The sequence below is a fragment of the Gorilla gorilla genome, chromosome 5, assembly GCF_029281585.2.
Source record: "Gorilla gorilla gorilla isolate KB3781 chromosome 5, NHGRI_mGorGor1-v2.1_pri, whole genome shotgun sequence".
Taxonomy (NCBI): Eukaryota; Metazoa; Chordata; class Mammalia; order Primates; family Hominidae; genus Gorilla; species Gorilla gorilla.
Genome location: NC_073229.2, coordinates 155188529 through 155200909, shown reverse-complemented (window position 1 = coordinate 155200909; position 12381 = coordinate 155188529). Strand labels below are relative to the sequence as shown.

The 12381-nt window shown below is 42.2% G+C and overlaps 1 protein-coding gene across 37 annotated transcripts in view; it reads left to right on the top strand.

Moving 5' to 3' along the window:
* Positions 1 to 12381, top strand: part of EPB41L2 (erythrocyte membrane protein band 4.1 like 2) — a 231988-nt gene that overhangs the window by 66280 nt on the left and 153327 nt on the right. For 4 of the 37 annotated variants that reach the window (XM_055391682.1, XM_055391688.1, XM_019029539.3 and 1 more), the window contains exon 1: positions 3576 to 3850. The exons of 30 other annotated variants lie outside the window; for them this stretch is intronic. The gene's annotated coding sequence lies outside the window, so the exon portion shown is untranslated. Of the gene's footprint in view, positions 1 to 3528; positions 3851 to 12381 lie in introns of those variants that run through there. 3 more of the 37 variants (XM_055391684.1, XM_055391674.1, XM_055391681.1) reach the window with 2 other exon arrangements.

Here is a 12381-nt window from a genome sequence, read left to right as displayed (position 1 = left end):
ACCCTACATTTTTCAATTTTAATGGACTTTATTTAAATTTTTGAAAATTATAACACATGTTCAGTGCAGAAAACTTGGTAACAGAAAAATGCAAATAAAGCAAAATTTCCAGGTACCCACATTTCAGGAATAATTACCGTTACCATTTTGGTTGAACATTTCCAGTCTCTTGTCTGTGAATATGTTCACATAGGTTAAAGCAACAGCATTATCCTTTAAAATTCACTTGTTTTCCCTTTGCAAAATAGGGTGATGCATTGCCACAAATTCTTAAGGTAGTAGAACTTAATTTTGGAAGTGTTAATCTATAGGGCATTCATTCATTCATTAGATGGACTCATTTGAAAGTTCACAGTTTGTACAAAGTGTGTACATTTATTGCCTACAGAAGATGTGCATCAGAAAGACATAGGCTAGTCATTTTGGATGTTTTCCAGGATCATATAAGTGTAACAAGTCTATATTATAACTCTTTTTTTTTTTTTGAGGCGGAGTCTCGCTCTGTCGCCCAGGCTGGAGTGCAGTGGCGCGATCTCGGCTCACTGCAAGCTCCGCCTCCTGGGTTCACGCCATTCTCCTGCCTCAGCCTCCCGAGTAGCTGGGACTACAGGCGCCCGCCACCACGCCCGGCTAATTTTTTAGTATTTTTAGTAGAGACGGGGTTTCACCATGTTAGCCAGGATGGTCTCGATCTCCTGACCTCGTGATCCACCCGCCTCGGCCTCCCAAAGTGCTGGGATTACAGGCGTGCCGCGCCCGGCCTATATTATAACTCTTAAGAAGGCTTTGAAACAAGTAAAGATCTGATCACATAAGCCCTGACCCGTCCTGGAGGGCCGGCTCACTGATTTCCAACAAGAGCTGATCTGTGCTGGCCTGACTCCTGTCATCTGGGGTAGAGGTACACAGGGGTTCCAGTGTTAGTTTATGTCTGGGCATCAGTTGGGCTTGTTTTATAGAATGATTCCAAGCTCTTGGTCATGCCATTCCATCTGTGTCTTTTAAAGATAAATACACAATTGGTACAGGACAGATCCTGTTACAGTAAACTTTATGGCAGAAACCAACTCTTTATATGGATGTTCTTTTGTAACTAAGGGGTATAAGTGAGAGGAAACCCTCTAAGGAGACTCAGATACTGGGGCCAGTCCCTCTCCAAAGAAGAGACAGAGTATCTCTGGCTCCCTCATTACTCTGAGGTCCAATGGGAAGAATATTTACTTATGATATACAGATAATAGAACAGGAAAAACAAGTTTCCTTATCTATTCATAATTGTGCTATTGAATTTATGTGTTCCAATATGGTTAACCTGGAATTTTAGGGGACAGTGGGAGGAGATAGAAAAGGATTGGGAAGGAGGATATGACAGCGTTCCAAAATATGGCTGAACTCAAACTGCTTGAACAGAGCTAGTCTAAATCATGGGAGTGAGGTTGACCATAGGAGGAGGAAAGGATCAGGCAGATCATGACAAAGGGAAAGTTAGGTATGGCAGCTAAGTTAATTTTTATGAGTGCTACATTTCACATTTTTGTTCAGATATATAGTATGTACTATGAACCCCGAATATCTGAGACAGGTCTCAGTCAATTTAGAAAGCTTGTTTTGCCAAGGTTGAAGACCTGCGCCCATGACACAGCCCCAGGAGGTCCTGAAGACATGTGCCTGTGGTGGTCACAGCACAGTTTGGTTTTATACATTTTATTTTATTTTATTATTATTTTTGAGACAGGGTCTCGCTCTGTCACCCAGGCTGGAGTGGTTTCACCATATTGGCCAGGCTGGACTCGAATTCCTGACCTCAGGTGATCTGCCTGCCTAGGCCTCCCAGAGTGCTGGGATTACAGGCATGAGCCACTGTGCCTGGCATGTTTTTTTTGTTTGTTTGTCTTTTTGAGGCGGAGTCTCGCTCAGTCGCCCAGGCTGGAGTGCTGTGGTGTGATCTCGGCTCACTGCAAGCTCCGCCTCCCAGGTTCATGCCATTCTCCTGCCTCAGCCTCCCGAGTAGCTGGGACTACAGGCGCCCATCACCACACCCGGCTAATTTTTTGTATTTTTGGTAGAGATGGGGTTTCACCGTGTTAGCCAGGATGGTCTTGATCTCCTGACCTCGTGATCCACCCGCCTTGGCCTCCCAAAGTGCTGGGATTACAGGTGTGAGCCACCACGCCTGGCCGGCCTGTTTTATGTATTTTAGAGAGACATAAGACATCAGTCAACATATGTAAGATGAATATAGGTTCTGTCTGGAAAGGTGGGGTGGGACAACTTGAAGCAAAGGCGGGACAACTCAGCGGGGAGGGGGCTTCCTGGTCATAGGTAAATAAGAGACAAATGGTTGCATTCTTTTGAGTTTCTGATTAGCCTCTCCAAAGGAGGCAATCGGATACACTTTTATCTCAGTGAGCAGAGGTGTGACTTTAAAAAGAATGGAAGTCAGGTTTGCCCTAAGCAATTCCCAGCTTGACTTTTCCTTTGAGCTTACTGATTTGGGGGCCCCAAGATTTATGTTTTTCACAGTACCTATACTTTTCTATATGTTTAAGTATAATATATAAACATGTATATATCATTTCAGTGAGTGTAGTCATAGATACGTGCTTGTCTGTCATACTCCAGCTTTTATAGGTACAACTGCAGACACAGTCCTTTTGTCGCCTGGGGCAGACCATGCAAAGTCCAGTTGACCTGTTGCATCTGGAGGCCCTGTCTTTTCTCATAGAATGCAGTCTGCAGGGGCTGTTCATTCCTCTGGCTCCATTTCTATCCAGCCTATGTGTCAGTGGTGAGTCCCAGCATTAGGTTTTCCCCAGGACACACTCTGCCCTGCCCTCTCCTGTTGCACAGCCATATCCCAATTCTGTAGGTCATTAGTCGTGTGGCTCATGGGTAGATGATCAGGTAAGTGAGAACAGTGGTTTTTCTGGGTCTCAGCTTGTCCTTGAAGTGTGATTCTGATCAGATCTAACTGCCCCTGGTTCCTTCACGCACTATGTTACAGCTCAGGGTCATCTTGGAAAAGGGGCTACATTACTCTTAGCCCATTTTAGTCTTTCACATTCTTAGCATCCTGCTTACTCTGCCAGTGGATTTTGCTGGAGTGGTAGCGACTCCCTGCTGGGTTGGTTTGCCATCTACTAGATGTCTCTTTCACAGCCTTGTGATTTGTGAATGTGTGTACCATAAACTCACAAATAACTTCATGATGTTTCTCCCAACCCCAAGTTTTATTCCCGGTATACTGTGGCTTAAAGTCGGTAACAGAGCTATTGTTAGGTTAGGTCATATACTGCCTATTTTTAACCTTATACCTGGAAGCTTGGGTTGGTTTTTAAACATTTTTCATCCAAGCCAATGGTAACCCTGATGGTGGCAGGTAGGCCAGTATATTTTTTAAAATTAATACTGGGGCAACCTACTCTGCTTTACCTTTTCTATAACCAAATAGATAGGAATGAAAGATTCTCCCCAGGGCCTGAAAGCTTAAGGGAATGAATAACTCCTCCCTCCTCATGCCCAGTCCCAAGGAGCAAGGTCACTTGCGCCAGCAGCCGGTGTCAGCAAGATAGCAGAAGCAGGAAGAGAGCTGGCTGGAAGACACATACCCCCTGAAGATCGAGAGGGAGGCCGTCTGGGTACTACCTAGCAGTTACATCAGACTGAGACACTTCCTGTTTACAGCAGACTATAAAACCCCTGCCCCATCCTCTTTGGTGCTGACGCCATTTTAAGCCTCAGCCCACCTGCACCCAGGCGCTCATTAAAACAGCGTGTTGCTACACACCGCCTTGTGTTGTTGGCGCGCTCTCAGGGTTTGAACCGATAGAAGAGCCTTGCAGAGACAATTGTAAGTACCTGTGTTTTAGAAATATATGTTGGGTTTCCTAGAAAATTACCTAATTTCCCTGGGACAAGGAAGCCTCATTTCATATTTCTTTTATCTATAGCCACTAGATGTCATTTCTGGGTCCAGTAATGATCTTGTATTTCTCTCTGTGCGGTAACACCTGGTGGTATATATACCTTTTTGGGGCATTTATTGTAAAGGTGACTAGGATCAAATATTTAATTGTAATAGTGAATTTTGTTGTTGCCAATTAAATTCATTATGCTTACCACTGTAAAATAACACAAAGATTGAGAAAACTGATTTAAGGAGCTATCTTTGGTATTTGTTTTTCCTTATTATGAAATAAATTTGTGCCCAGTCTTAGTGTGTGCCAGGCTAGGGATTCAAAGGTGAGTAAGAAGACTGAGCTGCTGAGTTCACAGTAAGACAGACTGATACTAAGAATTGGAATTGGGGCTGGGTGCGGTGGCTCACGCCTGTAATCCCAGCACTTTGGGAGGCTGGAAGCTGAGGCAGGTGTATCAAGAGGTCAAGACCATCCTGGCCAACATGGTGAAACCCCATCTCTACTAAAAATAACAAAAATTAGCTGGGCGTGGTGGCCCTGTAGTGCCAGCTGCTTGGGAGGCTGAGGCAGGAGAATCGCTTGAACCTGGGAGGCGTAGGTTGCAGTGAGCCGAGATGGCGCTTGAACCTGGGAGGCGTAGGTTGCAGTGAGCCGAGATGGCGCCACTGCATTCCAGCCTGGCGACTGAGCGAGACTCTGTCTCAAAAAAAAAAAAAAAAAAAAAAGAATTTGAATTGGTAATTTCAGTAGTAGAAATACATACAGAGAAAGGACAACAAAGCGAGTCCCCATAGAGAGGAAAGGATGAGGAATGAATGTGTTGAGTTCATTTTCTGTTTGTTTTACTGGGATTTGGTTTGTAGCTGTACACCACTTAATGAATTAGGTGCAATTATTGATTAACTCATAAAATGTTCCATTGACTACCTACTACAAGCCTAAGTTATTAGGGTATGGGGGGTATGGATGTAAGATTGCTGGCTTTCCCTTAGGGATTTGATTACTTGAGTGGCAGCCAGTCAACAGCAATTTAGTGGTAAGGAGAAGGATGCTGGTGATATGAATTTGACCAGCAAAACTGTGGATACATAAATTTTTCATACTGAACCATTTTGCTTAATATTTAACAGAATCTTTTCATAATCTTATCACACTCACACATATCAAATGTGTGAGTGTGAATCTTTTCGCAAATCACCCTCTTAATAATTACTGAAGAAACGTGTTGAGTCAATGAATATATCTTTTGTGTAAGAATAGATTTTTACAAATTGGTATTTACTCAACGTGTGTGTAATTTGCTACTGGCTGTCCTTCCATAGAAAGATTTTCTTTCTTTTCTTTTTTTTCTTCCCCTAATTGAAACTTCCAGGAAGTATCACTCTCCTAGGATTTCTGTCCAAGTACTTTTCTGAAGCCAATGGGTGGGTGTATGTTTAGATCCAAGAGAAACAAATTATAACCATGGATGTGAACTTTTCACAGTCTTCTCAAAGTAAAAGCTTGAAAAATTTTTTTTTATGTTTTTCTTCTACAAAGACCAAATCTCCTTCTGAAGAGGAATAAAGCAAAGACAACATGTTAAGCACATATGCATCTTCATGTTGTTGACACCTTCCCTAATAATTAGTGGAACACCTCAAAATGTTTATTATTTTTGGCCATGATTTTAAACTTTAAAAACCAGTACAAAGATGTAGCTATATCAAGTCCAACAGAGCTGAACGGTAAAAAAATAAAAAAGAAGTAGATACGTAGTGGAGTTCAAATAATATTGGACATTGCTGTTTTAACGAATGTGTTTTGAGTGTGAAGGAACAAAATACTGTAGGATTAGATTTATGAGGGTAAGCCAAGTAAAATGTGGATGCCCAGTAGTAAGATCTTTCTACTGTATCAAACATGAATTAGACATGTTGAAAGCCTCTTAAATTTATTAAATAAGAATATGATTGGGAAAGGGTGAAGGCTCTGTAAACTGTAAAGCCCCTGTAAATGTCTCCTTGGTATACTACACTGATTGGTTTCTTAAGCTACTTAGCACCCATATGACTACCATTGTGTTTTGTGTGTGTGGAAGAGGACGTAGCTGTGGGGGTACAGATTACTAACGTGGCAGATGGGGGCAGTGGAAATCAGGGTAGAAAAGGAGAATGACAGACGCAAAATTGACATTTTAAGTTCAGAACTACTGGTGTTTCCAAGTCATGGCCTTGAACCAAGATTGTACTGTTTGGTAAGTGGCTCATGCCTGTAATCTTAGCACTTTGGGAGGCTGAAGCTGGCGGATCACGAGGTCACGAGATTGAGACCATCCTGGATAACATGGTGAAACTCCGTCTCTACTAAAAATACAAAAAAACATTAGCCGGGCGTGGTGGCATGCGCCTGTAGTCCCAGCTACTTGGGAGGCTGAGGCAGGAGAATCGCTTGAACCCTGGAGGTGGAGGTTGCAGTGAGCCAAGATCATGCCACTGCACTCCAGCCTGGGCGGCAGAGCGAGACTCCATCTCAAAAAAAAAAAAAAAATTACCTGTATAGTTAATAAGGTTATAAGCACCTTTAGAACATTTAATTATATGTCCTCAGCATAGTATACCAACCATACTCATTCGTATTATTATGAGATCTTTGTCTAGACTTTTACAGACTATCCTTCACTCTTGCACTAAACAAAGCACTTTATTTTTGCTGTTTAGGGTTATCTCTTTATTTTACAATCAAAGTTAATTCTGTATATCACAATTTGCTGCTTCATACCATCTCTCTTTTCCCATATTTTTATCTTTAAAATAGGTTTCTTGTACATAGACTGGAATTGATTCTTCCTTTTTAAACCAGCCTGACAATCTCTGCCTTTTAATTTGTGTCTTGAGACCATTTACATTTAATTATTGATATATTTGAGTACCATCTTGCTATGTGTTATGTATTTCTCCCATCTAGTCTTCGTTTCTTTTTCTCTTGTACAGGCTTCCTCTAGATATGTTTTTCTCTGACTTCATTTTGTCTTTCCACTATTGGCTTTTTTTTTTGAGACAGAGTCTTGCTTTGTTACCCAGGCTGGAGTGCAATGGTGTGATCTTGGCTCACTGCAACCTCTGCCTCCCAGGTTCCAGCGATTCTCTTGCCTCAGCCTCCTGAGTAGCTGGACCTGCAGTCATGCACCACCACACTCGGCCAATTTTTGCAATTTCAGTAGAGGCAGGGTTTTGCCATTTTAGCCAGGCTGGTCTTAAACTCCTGACCTCAGGTGATCCACCTGCCTTGGCTTCCCAAAATGCAGGGATTACAGGTGTGAGCCACTGTGCCCTGCTGATCCACTATTGTGTTTTATTAGTTACATGTCTTTATGTTGTTGTTACCCAGTCTAAATTGAACTCATTAACTTGCCTCCAAAAGAGCCTAGTCCTTCCTTGTTAACTATTTCAGTGAATGGCTTTACTGTCCCATTTCTAATTGTTCTTTCTTTAGCTTTCCCTTGCTCTCTTAATTCCCAAATGTCTTTGGCCATGTGTCTTACCATTCTACTAATTGAATATTTCTTGAATTTATCCACTTCGTTCCACTGACACTTTCCCTATTCAGATACTGTAACTTGCATAAAGATGAGCTCACTCAGGGCCTAGTTTTAATTTTGATAACGAAAAAAACACAGATCCCAACATTGACAAATAATTGACAAACCATTTAAGTTTTTAGTCTCTAGAGAAGCAATAGGTTTCATTATAACAGCAAAACTTAAGAAAAATTATCTTCATCAACTTACCTTTTTTGATTCTTCGTCACAGTGTAGAGCAGACCTCAAACGCTCTCCCTTAAACCAGTTTCTCTCCCACCAAATATCAACTCTCTCGCAGTTCTTTTAGCAGCTATTCTTTTCTTTTTTTCTACTCAGCCTATTCCATAATATATCAGTCAAGCTGTGTTCAAAATTGAGATTATAAAGGCATACTTCTCTTTGAGGGAGAGAGAGCAGAGGCTGTGACTACCTATTTGTCAACCTTATATTTTATTTTAAACATTATACAGCCTTGTGGAGCTTGTAACCTGATAGGGGAGAAAGGCAAGTAGAGAGTCAATTGTGGAGAATAGAGGTTGTTCAGAAGAGTATGTATTAGGTGTGTGTACGTAAGGCAGTTATCACGTGTGTCCACAATTGTCTGGCACTTAATGGGCTATCAGTAGTTATTTGCTGAATGAGTGAATGTTCAATGAATGATCTGATATTGGGCTTCCTGTCCTTCATTCTTTGTTTGTTTGTTTGTTTTTGAGACAGAGTCTCACTTTATCTCCCAGGCTGGAGTGCAGTGGCGTGATCTTGGCTCACTGCAACCTCTGCCTCCTGGGTTCAAGCAATTCTCCCACCTCAGCCTGCTGAGTAGCTGGGACTACAGGCATGCACCACCATGCCCAGCTTATTTTTGGATTTTTAGTAGAGATAGGGTTTCACCATGTTGGCTAGGCTGGTCTTGAACTCCTGACCTCAGGCGATCCGCCTGCCTCGGCCTCCCAAAGTGCTGGGATTACAGGTGTGAGTCACCGTGCCCAGCTTCCTTTTCCTTCATTCTTAGCACTTATCTTGCCTGTTGAGCTGATTTGTAGCTAGTGTTGTAGCAGGTAGATTAGTTTGCCACTGAGATTTCCCTCCAAATATTTTTTCATTAGGCACATGGAGATGACTGTACCTTCTTAAGAAGGTAGACTTGGTCTACCATGTTTAGTTCTTAGAGCACCTTGATGCTATTCTTGTTATGCAGACTTTTACATATTTACAGCCCCTTCGGATGCCCTGCTGTGGTCTCCCCCGCCACCCCTCAGGAAAGCCTGGCTTTAAGGTGCTTTTCCTCTATTTTTGTATTACTAAAACTTTTCAGGAATAGTCACTTGTTTGGAAAAAAGTTTTAAGATTAATATTAGTAGCAAATGATAGGATCAGGGTTAATCTCTCATACCTCTGGGGTGACCCCTAAGTTATCATCTTTACTCTTGATTTCTGTAATCTTTTCTAAGAACTTAGGTGTTACATCACTTCAAACTCAGTATGCCTGAAAGTTCCAGAATCTTGCAGTCTTCTTCTGGCCTTGAATCTTGGCATTATTTTTTAGTTATTCTTATTTATCTGCTATTTAGACTTCAACTCCTATGGATTATTTTCTCTAAAATGTGTTTAATACCTATTCTTTATTTGTTATTTTGACTGGTACTTCCACCTGAGCCTATTTTTATTTATTTATTTTTGAGACAGGGTCTTGCTCTGTCACTCCAGCTGGAGTGCAGTAGCCCAGTCAGGGCTCACTGCAGCTTCCACCTCCTGGGTGCAAGCAACTTTTCCACCTCAGCCTCCTGAGTAGCTGGGACCACAGGCATGTACCACCAACACTCAGCTAATTTTTAATTTTTCTTGCAGAGATAGGGATCTCACCATGTTGCTCAGGCTGGTCTTGAACCCCTGGGCTCAAGCAGTCCTCCTGCTTAGGGCTCCCAGAGTATTGGGATTACAGGTGTGAGCCACTGCACCTAGCCCACCTGAGCCTATTTACCTTGCTGTCTGCATTCTCCCTGTTTCTACTGACTACCTTTCCCAATTTTAGCCTCCTAAATTTTTCTTCTCAGAACATTCATTCATTCATTCATTTATGAGACAGAATCTTGCTCTGTTGCCCAGGCTGGAGTTCTGTGGCAGGATCTCGGCTTACTGCAGCCTCTGCCTCCCGGGTTCAAGTGATTCTCCTGCCTCAGCCTCCGGAGTAGCTGGGACTACAGGTGCATGCCACCACACCCAGCTAATTTTTGTATTTTTAGTAGAGACAGGGTTTCACCATGTTGGTCAGACTGGTCTTGAACTCCAGCAATCAAGTGATCCACTTGTCTTGGCCTCCCAAAGGGCTGGCATTACAGGCATGAGCCACCACGCCTGACGCTCAGAACAACATTTAGTGTTCATCCTGCTTGGCCACAGTAGGCCCAGGAGATTGGAACCCACGTATACTACTGGTGGGAATGTTAAGTGCAGTCATGTTGGAAAGTAGTCTGGTGTGTTCTCAAAAACTTAACATAGAGTAATTATTCGATCCAGCAGTTCTGCTCGTAAGTATATGCCCAGCAGAAATGAAAATGTATGACCACACAATAAATTATACACGGATGTTCATAGTGGCTATTCATACTAACCAAAAGGCAGACACAACCCAAATATCCATCAGTTGATGAATGGATAAACACCCTCTGATATAGCCATAGAATTTAATATTATTGGGGCATACAAATGAAGGAAGTACTGATATGTTACAACATGTATGAACCTTGAAAACATAAGTGAAAGAAACCAGACACAAAAGGCCACATACAAGAATCCATTTATGTAAAATGTCCAGGATCGGGAAATTTATAGAAACAGAAAGTAGATTAGTGATTGCTGGTGGTATTGGGGTGTGACAGCTGGAGTATGAGGTTTCTTTTTTCTTTAATGAGATCAAAATCATATAACATAAAATTTATTATTTTACCCATTTTAAAATATACAGGTCAGTGGTTTTTATTACATTTGAAATGTTCAACCATTACTGCTATCTCAGAACATCAGCCGGGTGTGGTTGCACGTGCCTATAATCTCAGCTACTCGGGAGGCTGAGGCAGGAGAATCGCTTGAACCTGGGAGGTGGAGGTTGCAGTGAGCCAAGATCGTGCCACTGCACTCCAGCCTCCTGGGCAACAGAGCAAGACTCAATCTCAAAAAAAAAAAAAAGAAAAAAATCCTATACCTCTTAAGTTGTCACTTCCCACTCTTCACTTTCCCTAGAACCTTCTGAATCTGCTACACCATTTTACATTCCTGTCAGCAATGCATAAGGATTCGAATTCTCCAAATCCTTGCCAACAGTTCTTTTTTTTTTTTCTTTTTTAAATATTGCTATCCTGGTGGGTTTGAAGTGGTATCTGAATGTGATTTTGATTTCCACTTTCTAATGACTAATGATGTTTAATATCTTTTCATGTTATGATTGGCCATTTGTATATCTTCCTTGGAGAAATGTTACTCCTAGTTTATTGAATATTTTTATTGTGAAAAGGATGCTGGCTTTTGTCAAATGCTTTTTCTGTGTCTGTTGAGGTGATCATGTGGGTTCCCCTGCTTGGTTTCTATTAATATGGTTTATTGGTTCATTTTCTTTTGTTACATTACTCTTGTATTTCTGGAATAAATCCCACTTGCCCACGATATACGATCCTTTAATATCCCGCTGGATTTGGTTTGCCAGTATTTTGCCAAGGATTTTTGCCCGTATGTTTATAGGGATGTTGGTCTGTAGTTTACTTTTCTTGTGGTGGTTTTTTTTGGCTTTTGTATCAGGCCCCATAGAATGGGTTAGGAAGGGTTTCTTTTCAGGATGATAAATATGGTCTAAAATTGTTTGTGGTGCTGGTTGTACACCTCTGTGACTATACTCAAAACTATTTAATTGTACACCTATAATGGGTGACTTGTATATCTCCAAGCTGCTACCAAAAAAGCAAAACAAAAGAAAAACATCTTCAAGGAGCTTCTCACCTATATTCTTTAGCCCAAAGTTCTTTTTCTGTTCTTCAAAGCCCTCAGCAGTCTTTCCAGCTGTCATATTTCAGCATTACCTCTGATTTATCTTTGTATATAATTCTGATCCAGTGACAGTGGTCATTTCACTGCCCAGGTCACCACCTCCTACTCACAATGACACAGGATTCTTTTCCTGGTCACTTTGCAAGCTGGGGACCTTCAGCTGGCGACGTCCCATCTGGACCTCGCTTGGCCGTGCTACCTGCTGCAGGAGACGTCACATTCACTTGGCCCTTCCAGGTCGAATCTAGCTTATGCACTGGTTCGCGAGTTCTTGTCCCATGCACTGGTTCCCGAGTTCTTGTCGTGCACCCAAGAAGAATGAGGTACACTGACAGTTAAAGAGTGAGCTAGGCAGGGAGTTTTACTGAATGAAGAAAACAGCTTTCAGTGGAGAGGAGATGCGGGGTGGTCCTACTACTTGAAGGTGGGAAAGTCCCCCCCAAATGTGGCTGAGTCCGGGGCTTTTATGGGCTCAGAGTGGGGGAGGAGCAGGCCAAAGGTAGTATTGGAAAAGACAACATTCAGTTGGTTAAAAAGCATTATTCAGAAAGAATCAGTCAGGAGAGGGTGGGCAAACAGGAACAGAAGATCTCGCTCTGGGTTGTGCGTTTCATTCAGGATCAGCAGTCCTGGTCTTTCAGCTTTCAGGCTGGTTTTTTTGGCTTGAAGGTGAGGGTTCACTGGGGATCTGTCTAGGCATTTGGCTGCCTCCTGTCACTATCACCAAGATCTTCGAGAGCATATTGTCCATTCTTCATCTTCACCCTGCCTTAGGGCTGTTCCCATCTCTCTTGAAGGTTCTTGTCCCTTTTTCCTACCAATGGCAATTCATTCTCCCTTTCAGAGTTTTATTCAAGTTTC